General features: G+C 44.7%; 1 protein-coding gene across 1 annotated transcript in view; it reads right to left on the reverse strand.

The window, feature by feature from the left end:
* Positions 1 to 7,551, reverse strand: part of LOC143989176 (alpha-1,4-N-acetylglucosaminyltransferase-like) — a 35,053-nt gene extending 27,502 nt beyond the window's left edge. Inside the window, exon 1 of the mRNA XM_077489215.1 lies at positions 7,231 to 7,551. The gene's annotated coding sequence lies outside the window, so the exon portion shown is untranslated. The remainder of the gene's footprint in view (positions 1 to 7,230) is intronic.
* Positions 7,552 to 13,933: the final 6,382 nt, after the last annotated feature.

A 13,933-nucleotide genomic window follows, 5' to 3' on the forward strand; every position in this document is an offset into this window, starting at 1 on the left:
TGGATAGAGAGTGTCTGTGGACAGCAATTTTCAAGTTTTGCCACAGATTCTCAATTGGATTTAGGTCTGGACTTTGGCTGTGCCATTCTAACATATACACACATCAAAGCTTGGCATATTTTTCTATAACCTAACCCCCTGCTTTACACTTCTCCACAACTTTATCTCTGATCTATCTGGTGTGTTCCTTGGCCTTCATGATGCTGTTTGTTTACTAAGTTTCTATAACAAACCTCTGAGGGCTTCACAGAACAGCTGTATTTATACTGAGATTAAATTACACACAGGTTGAGTCTATTTACTGATTAGGTGTATTCTGGAGACAATTGATTCCACTAGATTTTAGTTAGGGTTATCAGACTAGAGGCTGAATACAAATGCACATCATACTTTTCACATGTTTATTCCTAAAAAGAAAATTAAAACAATTTAGCATTTTCCTTCCTCCTACGTCACAATTATGTGCCACTTTGTGTTGGTCTATTACATAAAATCCCAATAAAATACATTTACGTTTTTGGTTGTAATATCACAAAGTGTGAAAAAATTCAAGGGTTATGAATACTTTTTCAAGGCACTGTACATTGGTGATCAGTGGGAAGAATGTCCCTTACATTGGTGATCAGTGGGAAGAATTTCCCTTACATTGGTGATCAGTGGGAAGAATGTTCCTTACATTGGTGATCAGTGGGAAGAATGTCCCTTACATTGGTGGTCAGTGGGAAGAATGTCCCTTACATTGGTGATCAGTGGGAAGAATGTCCCTTACATTGGTGATCAGTGGGAAGAATGTTCCTTACATTGGTGATCAGTGGGAAGAATGTTCCTTACATTGGTGATCAGTGGGAAGAATGCCCCTTACATTGGTGATCAGTGGGAAGAATGTTCCTTACATTGGTGATCAGTGGGAAGAATGTCCCTTACATTGGTGATCAGTGGGAAGAATGTCCCTTACATTGGTGATCAGTGGGAAGAATGTTCCTTACATTGGTGATCAGTGGGAAGAATGCCCCTTACATTGGTGATCAGTGGGAAGAATGTTCCTTACATTGGTGATCAGTGGGAAGAATGTCCCTTACATTGGTGATCAGTGGGAAGAATGTCCCTTACATTGGTGATCAGTGGGAAGAATGCTCCTTACATTGGTGATCAGTGAGAAGAATGTCCCTTACATTGGTGATCAGTGGGAAGAATGTTCCTTACATTGGTGATCAGTGGGAAGAATGTCCCTTACATTGGTGATCAGTGGGAAGAATGATCCTTACATTGGTGATCGGTGGGAAGAATGTCCCTTACATTGGTGGTCAGTGGGAAGAATGCCCCTTAAATTGGTGATCAGTGGGAAGAATGCTCCTTACATTGGTGATCAGTGAGAAGAATGTCCCTTACATTGGTGATCAGTGGGAAGAATGCTCCTTACATTGGTGATCAGTGGGAAGAATGCTCCTTACATTGGTGGTCAGTGGGAAGAATGTCCCTTACATTGGTGGTCAGTGGGAAGAATGCTCCTTACATTGGTGATCAGTGGGAAGAATGTTCCTTACATTGGTGATCAGTGGGAAGAATGTCCCTTACATTGGTGATCAGTGGGAAGAATGTTCCTTACATTGGTGATCAGTGGGAAGAATGTCTCTTACATTGGTGATCAGTGGGAAGAATGTTCCTTACATTGGTGATCAGTGGGAAGAATGCTCCTTACATTGGTGATCAGTGGGAAGAATGCTCCTTACATTGGTGCTCAGTGGGAAGAATGTCCCTTACATTGGTGATCAGTGGGAAGAATGCTCCTTACATTGGTGATCAGTGGGAAGAATGTTCCTTACATTGGTGATCAGTGGGAAGAATGTTCTTTACATTGGTGATCAGTGAGAAGAATGCTCCTTACATTGGTGATCAGTGGGAAGAATGTCTCTTACATTGGTGATCAGTGGGAAGAATGTTCCTTACATTGGTGATCAGTGGGAAGAATGTCCCTTACATTGGTGATCAGTGGGAAGAATGTTCCTTACATTGGTGATCAGTGGGAAGAATGTCTCTTACATTGGTGATCAGTGGGAAGAATGTTCCTTACATTGGTGATCAGTGGGAAGAATGTCCCTTACATTGGTGATCAATGGGAAGAATGCTCCTTACATTGGTGATCAGTGAGAAGAATGCTCCTTACATTGGTGATCAGTGGGAAGAATGCTCCTTACATTGGTGATCAGTGGGAAGAATGTTCCTTACATTGGTGATCAGTGAGAAGAATGCTCCTTACATTGGTGATCAGTGAGAAGAATGTTCCTTACATTGGTGATCAGTGGGAAGAATGCCCCTTACATTGGTGATCAGTGGGAAGAATGTTCCTTACATTGGTGATCAGTGGGAAGAATGTTCCTTACATTGGTGATCAGTGGGAAGAATGTTCCTTACATTGGTGATTAGGGATGAGCCGAACACCCCCCTGTTCGGTTCGCACCAGAACCTGCGAACAGACCTAAACTTCGTGTGAACTTTAGAACCCTATTAAAGTCTATGGGACTCGAACGTTCACAATCTAAAGTGCTCATTTTAAAGGGTAATATGCAAGTTACTGTCCTAAAAAGTGTTTGGGGATCCGGGTCCTGCCCCAGGGGACATGGATCAATGCAAAAAAAAGTTTTAAAAACGGCCGTTTTTTCAGGAGCAGTGATTTTAATAATGATTAAAGTGAAACAATAAAAGTGTAATATTCCTTTAAATTTCGTAGCTGGGGGGTATCTATAGTATGCCTGTGAAGGGGCGCATGTTTCTGGTGCTTAGAACTGTCCCTGCACAAAGTGTCATTTGTGCAGGAAAAAAAGTCTTTTAAAATCACTTGCGGCTAAATTGTCGGCTCCCCGTAATACAGAGAACACTCAATGAGTGTTCTCTGTATTAGCCGACAATTCATTCATTCATTGATAAAAAAAAAAAAAAAAGCGTGGGGGTTCCCCTAAATTCAATTACCAGGCCCTTCAGGTCTGACATGGATATTAAGGGGAACCCCGTGTCAAATAAAAAAAAAATTGACGTGGGGGTCCCCCTAAATATCAATACCAGACCTTTCAGGTCTGATATGGATATTAAGGGGAACCCCGCATCAAATAAAAAAAAAATTGACGTGGGGTCCCCCTAAAAATCCATACCAGACCCTTTATCCGAGCATGCAACCTGGCAGGCCACAGGAAAAGGGGGGGACGAGAGAGCGGCCCCCCTCCCTCCTGAACAGTACCAGGCCACATACCCTCAACATTGGGAGGATGCTTTGGGGGTCTGTGACCCCTCAAAGCACTTTGTCCCCATGTTGATGAGGACAAGGGCCTCATCCTCACAACCCTGGCCGGTGGTTGTGAGGGTCTGCGGGCGGGGGGCTTATCAGAATCTGGAAGCCCCCTTTTACAAGGGGACCCCCAGATCCCGCCCCCCCCCCTGTTTGAAATGATAAGGGGGTACATAAGTACCCCTACCATTTCACAAAGAAAGTGTAAAAATGGTTAAATAAGACAAACACACTTTTGAAAAATTCCTTTATTAAAAAAAAAAAATAAAAAAAAAAGATTCCAGCGGTGCTAATCCACTCTTGCTATCCAGCGACGGATCTCCGGGGTCCAGCGATGGATGATCATATACAGCGACGGGGGATCTCTCAGTCCAGCGCTGTCCATACATCCTTCTTCTGTCTCCAGTGCGGAGACACTGCAGAGATCCCAGCGCTGACAGAAGACCGGGCCACCGCTAGTAAAAGAGCTGGAAGAAGAAGCGGTGGCCCGGCAAGAAGAACCGAAGAGGGGGACAAGACCCCCGAAGTCGGAAAAAGAGGGCGGGAAAGAAAGCCAGGCTCCTCCGCTAGTAAAAGAGCTAGCAGAAGATAGCGGAGGAGTCCGGCGAGAAGACCCCCGAACACGGAAGACCCCTGGAGCTGTGCAATAAACTATTTTAACCCTGTGTTGTGTTTTTTTTTTACTTTTTTTACAGGTGAATGGGTAGGGGTACATTGTACCCCATACTCATTCACATAGGGCGGGGGGGCTGGTATCCGGGGCCCCCTTATTAAAGGGGGCTCCCAGATTCCGATAAGCCCCCCCGCCCACAGACCCCGACAACCAACGGCCAGGGTTGTCGGGAAGATGCCCTTGTCCTCATCAACATGGGGACAAGGTGCTTTGGGGTGGGGGGCCGCACGCCCTCCCCTTCCCCAAGGCACCCCCCCATGTTGAGGGCACGCGGCCTGGTACGGCTCAGGAGGGGGGGGCGCTTGCTCGTCCCCACCCCCTTTCCTGGCCGGCCGGGTAGCGTGCTCGGATAAGGGTCTGGTATGGATCTGGGGGGACCCCCACGCCGTTATTTCGGCGTAGGGGGTTCCCCTTAGAATCCATACCAGACCTAAGGGCCTGGTATGCTCTTGGAGGGGGAACCCACGCCAATTTTTTTTCATAAATTTGGCGTGGAGTTCCCCCTTCAGAGCTAATAATTCTGTCAGAGTCGCCTCTGTATAGACGGAGATCTGACTTGGAGGCGACCTCCATTAAAATCACTGGGTACCAGTCGCCTACAAGTCAGATTGAAGTAGTACAGGAACCTCTTCTGAAGTCGGAGCGACTTCAGTAGCGTGCATTAAGACGGCTCTCATTCACTTACATTGATGTTTAAATGTTGTCCGACCTGAGGCGACTAGGGGCAGCCTGAAGTCTGATCTGAGTCGCCCCTGTGTGAACCGGCTCTAAGCAGAAGCCCAGCCAAAAAAGCTCAGGCTAGACTTCTCCTTTGACGATAAGAGGGCACCCAGATACTATCCTGAATCCCATGTGAAGTAATAGGAACATAGTACCCCACCTATTCACACAAAAATTTATAGAGCAAATAAAAACAAAGACACAGTCTTTGACAAGTCTTTTGCTAATTAAATGTACTAATTAATATAAGTCCAATGATGTATATCCACTGTCAATTACATCTAACAGATACAGTATGTAGATCCATGTCTGGTAAAAGAGGCTTCCAGATTCCGAAAAGCCTTCCACCTGCAGACCCCTACAACCACAATTGCTAGGCCAGGGTTGTTGGGAAGAGGCTTCTTTGATGGGAGAGTCCTTTTTGAGGGCATGTGGCCCATTATGATTCAGGAGGGAGAGGGGGCACACACATGTCCCATCCCTTTTCCTGTTCAGACAGACTGCATGATCAGATTAGGGTCTGACATGGGTTTTTAGGGGGGGGGTCTTCAAAACGTTTCCACACTTTTATATATACACCATAATAGAGTTTAAAAAAATTCAGAAACTTTTTGAAGAACACTGGTATTTGTGAGGACATTTGGAAGGGCTGGGTGTCTTTTTTTTATTTTAAAGAAAGCCAGCAGGGATATGTAAATTGCCAGAACTTTTTTTCTTTGTAAATGGCAATGCTTAAAAAAAAAATACTGTTGCCAGCCAAGATACATAGACACATAGAAAAGTAACAGCAAAAAATAGACCAAGTGGTATATCAAGTCTGTCTTGGGCATTTTTGACTTGATAAATTAATCTCCTATTGATTTCAAGAAGGTTTGGGTTCAGAATCTGAACCTCATTAGAATTGAACTGAACTCTATTCGAACCAAGATCAGGGCAATTCAACTCATCCCTTGCCAGGAGAAAAAGATTTCTTGTCCCACCATCTATATAGCTAATAGAATATATGAAGTAAATATATAAAATAAAACAAAAAACACATGTACCAACAGATGCTACTCAAATATAGTAAACTGCAATGAACACCTGGCAAAGCAAACAATCAAGCGTAACCTGTGTAAAATCAAATACAAATACGGGAATGAATAAATGCCTATGCTTTGTTTCACAAATGGATATAATTATACACAATGTTTCAAGACTTAACAACAAATATTGCAATAAGTAACAAATAAACAACAAGAACAGAAGCCTGGTGCACAAGGCACAGCTAATACCCCCAGGGATATTAATTGAGATAGACCAGTCAGTGATTAAAAATGTATATATAAATATAATTTTTATTAAATCACAAACTACAATAGTGAAATAACACGTATTACATATATACAAAAAGTACTTCACAAAGCCGAATTAAGGCAGGCTTTGGACCATATGTAGTGTAGAGAATATTGCCGACATGTTTCAGACTACCCGTCCTTTTTCTTAGGCAAGATAAACATCTCGTTAATACATGGTCTAAAATGTAGATGTAAGAAAATGAGTACAAACAAAGAAAGTGCATAGCTCAACAATTTTATCCTTGATAGTAGAGGTTATACATAGTAAAAGTACTTACAGGTCTAGCATAGCACCAATGGTCAGCAGCAGGGGGTATAAGTACTTAGATAACTTAAAACGTTAAATATGACGGTGGAATGCACGTAATGGTAAGTTGTTAAAGCCAATGTTGGCCAAGCAGGTACATGTGTAGTAAGGTCCGGAGGTACTGTGACTGCAGGAGCTCAACTGTCTGGTGATACAGCCAGAACAGCACACCAAATGGCAAAAGTATGCAGCATAAGGGGTCTTGCAGAAAAAAAGAAGTAGTATAGTGATGAGCAACCGTGTAAAAATGTCTGGGTAATAAAGTATGCAATAGCAACAGAAAAATACTAAAGGGAAAGATACTAACCTGAGAGCAACAGGCAGGTCTGAACGGTGCTTGGCAGCGTGCAACACATGGCGTACTGTTCACCATGTTACTTATACCCCCTGCTGCTGACAATTGGTGCCGTGCTAGACCTGTAAGTACTTTTACTATGTATAACCTCTACTATCAAGGATGAAATTGTTGAGTTATGCACTTTCTTTGTTTATACTCATTTTCTTACATCTACATTTTAGACTGCCTTAATTCAGCATTGTGAAGTACTTTTGTATACATGTAATATGTGTTATTTCACTATTGTAGTTTTGTCATTTAATAAAAATGATATATATATATTTTTAATCACTGACTGGTCTATCTCAATTAATATCCCTGAGGGTATTAGCTGTGCCTTGTGCACCAGGCTTCTGTTCTTGTTGTTTTGTTTTGGGATCTGGATAGACCAGTCCTGACCTACCACCATCATGCACACATTTTGTCTTTTTTTAAGTAACAAATAAAAGGTGAGTGAAACCAAACAATTCTCTTTCAATGCCTTAAAAATATAAGACTTTTTTTTTTTTCTTCAACACACCATAACATGAAGATTACTCCAAGAACGAATTTGCAGTGTCCTCATGGGTGACTCACCAGAAGTAAATGACGTTTGTGTTAAGGTCTTTTTTTTCGTAGTCCTTCTCCGATCCACTTCTTCTCCTCCAAAAAGTCTAATTTGTTGTGCAGTATAAAAAAAAAAAAAAAAATCTATAGGTATAAAAGGTTCCAGATAGTTACATATTGTTAAAACTATTTTTTTTTCTTTGATGGAAAAACTGAAAAAGCATTGGACTCACATCTCTCTGTGCTGCTATCCACTAATTTATATGGCTCAATCGCAAAGGTCCACTTGCTGCTTCTTACACTCTCTCCTATGGGTTGATCTCAGCCTGACAACTGAAATGAACACCTCTGCTATGACTTCCCTGGAACTGAAGAATATCTAGTGCATGCCTCAACTTCACACAACACATTTCGTCTTAAAGATTTGTCAAGGAATGAGTTGGTACATGCAAAAAGAAATTATAAATAGTCTGCTACATTTTATGATTCTCCCCTGTTAAAGGGTAACTTTACTTTAATGGGGAAAAAATAAAAAAGCAAATAAAAAATTTTACATATATAGCATATACAATTGCCACATAAGTCATATGGTCACGGAATGTTATTATTAACAATCATGTGACCACCGAAAGGTTTTAACCCCTTCATGGGCAGATCATTTTGTGCTACTTATTTGCATGGTCCTGAAACACTGTACGCAAATTACATTTATATCCGTTTTCCACACAGCTTGTTTTTGGTGGGATTTGATCACTGCTGAGATTTTTTTTAATTATTTTTTTTTACATTATAAAATGCAAAAAGGAAAAATGAAAATGTTGAAAAACAAAAATGTACTACTACACTAATACAGTGATCAGTGATAATACTGTTCACTGACACTGTACTAATGACACTGGCTAGAGAGGGTTAACTACAAGGGGCAATCAAGGGGTTAATTGTGTGCCTAACAATGTGTAATGTGTGCTGATTTTATGTACAGATCTGTCTGTTTTTTCTCCCTGCTATTAAGGGAGAAGAAACAGCCAGATTGTTGTTCTCTGTACATTGAGTTAGGTGTGTTTGTAAACAAAGAACTGTGTGTGTAATTGGACACCAGTCAGCAGGCTTCAGATTAAATCATTGGCTGAAATCTGCTGCTGAACTTGTGCTTTGTCCAATAACAGCACGGGTCAACAGGGGACGCGCATGTAGGCCACCAAACTAGGAAGTGCAGGGCACATTGCAATGCCGGACTGTGCCACCCGCTCACAGTACAACTACTGTCAGCGGGTCATCAAGAGTTTAAAAATGGCCATTCCTTTTCAATCTGCAACACTGCAGTCCTCTGTAAAATTCAATATGGCAGCTTGAAGACTTTCTGTACACAGATGATTTATAGAATGCTGCCAGATACAGTATGTTATTTCCTGCTTGTATGATTGGCTCACTGATTTTCCCAGAACTGCACTAAAATACAAGTCGGATTTTGGGCACACCCTGAACAAAAATGTAATTTTTGCTGAGATACTACCAAGTAAGGCTAGGTTCACACCGTAGCGATGCGGGAACGCCGCAAATCTGCGGCGTTTTCCCGCATCGCATGCCTCCCGCCGGCAGTTCACACTGCCCTATGCGGACTGCTGGGAGTGTCAATGAAATCTTAATGACACCCCCAGATCAGTCCGCATATCGCAGTGCGATCTGCAAACTCGGACAGGAATCGGATCGCATGGTGTGAACACCCATGCGATCCGATTCTGCTGCGGACCAAAAAAAGGGTCCCGTGCGAGTTTGCGGCGGGTGCGATGCGAATTCAGCCATACTATCTGTATGGCTGAACTCGCATTGCTACAGAGATCCGATGTGATTTGCACTGCAGTGCGGTGCGAATCACATCCGGGTCTCCCACCCGCAGCGGTGTGAACCTAGCCTAAGGGAAATCACAACTAAAGGGAGGCAGGCCCTGCCATGTTCCTCATCAGAGCCCTGCAAGTGCAGCAGGTGATTGATAACTCTAAATTTTGGCATGGTTTTCCCCTTAAAATCTAAAATCCATACCAGACCTGAAGGGGCCGATATGGATGGGGGGGGGGACACCCACGCTGGTTTTTTTCACCTTTTTATTGCCGTCCATGGATGTAGATGGGGGGGGGGGGGGTTGGGGTGTCTGAACCCCCCCCCCCAGAGCAAAGTTATGTTTGTGGAAAAAAGAGGAGCTATTCACTTGTCCTCTTCTGGTCCATCATTTTCAAAGGATGGGAACAAGGCAAGCTCCTGTGTCAATCCAGCCGCTGCCACTGTCATCCTCCTCCCTCCTCCCTTCTCTCTCCAGGTCACTTTAGATCTCAGGTCAGGCAGGGGTGCGGTGCTCCGCTGACATCTCAGGTGGGGTGGGAGACGAAGCGCTCTGCTGACATTTCGGAAACGAGTGGGAGGTGAGATGCTCTGCTGACATCTCGGCTCTGCTCAATCGGAGGGCGGGGAGCTCCAAAGACAGCTCGGCTCCCGCTTGGCTTAACGCGGTCCGGCTCGGGTGGGAGGCAGGGTGGTCCACTGACCCGGTGCACACCTTGTGGCTTTTTCACAAATTTCAAATCTGCTACAAGGAGGGGGAATGGGAGAGGAGAAGAGGACCAATTCCTTTACTTAGTGTCCTGGTGTCAGAAACCATGAATCAGACTGAGACAGAAGTAAAGTTAAATCACTCTTGTAAGAGTAAACGTAGTCAAAACATAGCCAGAGTTCAGGAACCAGAATGGATAGTTAGACAAGTCAAAACGTCAGGGACCCAGAGATGAGCATTGTAGTACAGCAAGCAGGATCTGGAGCCAGAAGGAATGTCAGCCAAGCAAGTCTTTAACAGGAACACAGGAGAGCGTCTCTAGAGATGTGACCAAGGTGAAGGCAGAGATCATCTGGACTGGATGGCTTAAGTAGGCAGGATATCATCAACAGGTGAGTCACTGGAGAGATAGGAGCTGGAAAATAGCCAACAGCTGAGCGGCCAACTTTGAGAAGGAAGGGCTGAGTCCAGCCCTGACACCTGGACTGCACCAGAAAATGAAGGTCAGTGTATAACAGCTTCACGCCACATTCAGACTTCCCTGCCATCTGCTGAAAAGAATCTGCAGGGGGTCACTGATGTAATTGGGGAGTAGGGACCCTAAGCCCTTGTACACACGGTCAGAGATTCCGACAACCAAATCCGTCGGATTTTGTCCGTTTGTTGCATACACACGGTCGGACAAAGTTGTCGGAAAATCCGACGGGATTACATTATTTTGTTACAACAGGACTACGTTCACGCTAGTAGCCAATAGCTTTGGTGTAGGAATTTGATCTGAGCATGCGTGGCACTTTGTCCGATCGGAATTCTCTACACATGAGTATGTCCGTTTGGAGCATTTTGTCCGAACATTTTACCAACAAGTTGGAAAACAGTCCGATGTAGACCACACACAGTCGGAATATCCGACAAAATGGTCCGATCGGACACATTCCGTCGGAATCTCTGACCGTGTGTACAAGAGCTAAGATAAAGGTAATCCATCCGCAGTCTCTGATTATCTCCTGTTCTCTATCCGCAGTCTTTGATTATCTCCTGCTGACCATCAGCAGTCTCTGATTATCTCCTGTAATCCGTCAGCTGTCTCTGATTATCTCCTGTTGTCGCACTGATCGCTGTATTAATGTGAAGTGTCATAATCCAAAAATAAGAATACACACTGTACAAATTGAAGCACATTTTTACATTCTGCAATTACTTATCAAGATAATAGGAGAACAACAATTTAAACAGTGCCATTTGAAAGTATTCAGGCAGGCACTTGCACTACATGCTTTGGTGAATTCATCCATAAACATGAACACAAATGAGGTAGGTATAGTGTGTATGGGTTTGGCAAAGTCGGCAGATAGAGTATTGTATCGGTTGACTTAGCAGTTGGGGGGGAGGGAGGGTTCCAATTTAGTTTGCCCCCCCCCCCAAAAAAAAGCCTCTTGCACTCTGCCTGAATTTAAGGACAACAATAAAACATTTGGGCACATTTTAGGGGGTGTTTAGGGTAAGCACTACAATGGAGTTGACAAAATACACTGTTAAGTGACTAGGCTAGGTGTGTATTGGCCCAGGATAGCATGCGGGGGGGGGGGGGGGTTAGTGAAGGCAAATATGCATGAAGGACAAAAAAGGAGCAGTAAAAGCATACAGCATGCATGAGGACAAAGAGGACATTCACAGCATATTACAATCATGGTAATTATGGAATAATGAAATAAATACAATATATTAGCAAACATTAAATACATAGAATGTGATGGTAAAGGATAAAACTTATCTTACTATAGTACTTCTGCAGGACCTGAATGATAGCAGAACAAGAAGTCTAAAAGCAGAAAGAGCATACCAGCTTGTAGGGATAGGCGGGCGGTACCTCCTCCATGTTTCTTTCCTCAATGGGCACCAAGTGTCACTCACTTAGGGTGGGTTCTTCTAGGCTACGCTAGGCACCTTGAACAGGGTCTCTGCCTTACACATTGGGTACCTTTTCTTGAATGAGTAACTGTGCTCTAGTTAACTCTCTTGCTGTTAAAATACACCAGCACAGTCACTGTTGCATTTAGGAGGGACGTGCAGAGCCAATGCCCTCTCCACCTGTCAAGGGTATCTCTGTTATCTCACTCCCAGTAACAGAAAAGGGTTCTGCCATACATCTAATGCTAACTTCATGCATTTATCCTAACTCTTACACTTCTGTACTTGTGCACAAGCTGGGGACCTCTGTGGTGCTTATCTGCTCCCGTTGCTATGGGAGATGGACTGCTTACAGAGAGTTCTGACAACTACTCCTGCAATAGTCTATTCCACCTGCCACATCTACACACTTATGACAGGCTGCTAGGGAAACTTTCATTACCTTCAGTAATTACTGTCTTCATACCCCAGTGTGCTTCAACTGACTCAACTGTAGACTGTGTGTGCTGGTTACTTGCATTACACCACTTAAAGGGGTTATAAACTCTCATGTTTTTTCACCTTAATGCATCCTATGCATTAAGGGGAAAAAAACTTCTGACACTGACCTGCCCCCTAGCTCCGCACCCCTTTTTACTCACCTGAGCCAATTTGTTCCCTCGGCGGAGACGCGCTGTACCTCTCTGCCCAGGGTTCTTGACACTTGATTGGATAGATTGATAGCAGCTGTCAATCTAATCTAATGACTTGGGTGCCAGTGGGGTGGGGCTGAATCTGGCAGTCTGTGTTGGGAGCGTGCCCGCAAGGTAACCCCCAGGGAGAGTGAATCGACCAGGGGTTTACCAATGCAAAGAGGAGCCCGAGCACCGCCGGGGACCCCAGAAGATGAGGTTCGGGGGCCACACTGTGCAAAATGAACTGCACAATGGAGGTAAGTATGATATGTTTGTTATTTAAAAAAAAAATACGGTTTACAACCCCTTTAATAGCTTCAGACCAGGCATAGACAAAGTTTTAAAAGCTTTACTTTTATAATGCGGCATAACAGTAGAACAAAAAGCAACAGTCTTTCTCTAAACGAATCCCTAACTCAGGTTTGTGGCAGCAGCAGCACACAGTACCTGCTCAGGCAAGAGTCCCTACAGGGCAGAGTCCATAGTGGCAGATCTCTAGAACTGGCATCTTTAGGGAAGTCTGAAGGTTCCAGCAAGCCCCCATACATGGTGGATTTGACAGCAGGAGGGCTTGCTCTCTGAGGTGGAATTGCTCCCCCCTCTCTCTACTCTGCAAGCAGCTGGAGACTACATGTGATTGTTTGTGTCTTCTTTTCCATGCAGCAGTTTGGCCAACTGGGATGTGTGGGCATGTTAGGCATAGGAAGCAGCAGGGAGCAGAGGGAAAGGGCAAGATGGGAGGGCGAGCAATATGCTGAAACAAAAAGTCAAGGAGCTGGGAGGGTTAGCTGTCTGTTGAAACAAGACATCAAAAAGCTTGAAGGGAAAACCACCTGCTGGAACAAAATGTGTAAAAGCTGGGAGAGGTGCTACATGCTGAAACAAGAAGTCTAAGACCTAAGAGAGGACTGCCTGCTGAAACAATAAGTCTAAGAGCTGGGAAGGAGAGCTACCTGCAGATATGAGCAGTCTAATACATAGGAGGGAGAACTACATGCTGAAATTAGAAATCTTAGGCCGCGTACACACGGGCGGACTGTCTGCCGAAACTAAGTTCGTCAAACAGTCCGCTCAAACTTTTGAATGAACGAACACGCCCACACACGGCACTTTTTGAGCGGACAAATACGGCAAACTTTGTTCGTCGTACTAAGTCCGCGCAACTTTTGAAATCAACGGACTCGCCCACACACGAGGCAACAGTCCGCTCATTTCAAGCGCGTGTGCAGGTAGGCGCCTGGAATGAACTTAAAGGGGAACCCCAACGCCGAAAAAAAATCGGCGTGGGGGTCCCCCCAAAGTCCACAACAGACACTTGTCCGAGCACGCTACCCGGCCGGCCAGGAAAGGGGGGCGAGCGAGCGCGCCCCCCCTCCCGAGCCGTACCAGGCCGCGTGCCCTCAACATGGGGGGTGCCTTGGGGAAGGGGGGGCCGCGCGGCCCCCCCACCCCAAAGCACCTTGTCCCCATGTTGATGAGGACAAGGGCCTCTTCCCGACAACCCTGGCCGTTGGTTGTCGGGGTCTGCGGGCGGGGGGCTTATCGGAATCCGGGAGCCCCCTTTAATAAGGGGCCCCCGGATACCGGCCCCCCACCCTATGTG

This window comes from Lithobates pipiens, unplaced genomic scaffold (assembly GCF_037356315.1).
Source record: "Lithobates pipiens isolate NorthernLeopardFrog02 unplaced genomic scaffold, aLitPip1_a1.2 Scaffold_18, whole genome shotgun sequence".
Classification (NCBI taxonomy): Eukaryota; Metazoa; Chordata; class Amphibia; order Anura; family Ranidae; genus Lithobates; species Lithobates pipiens.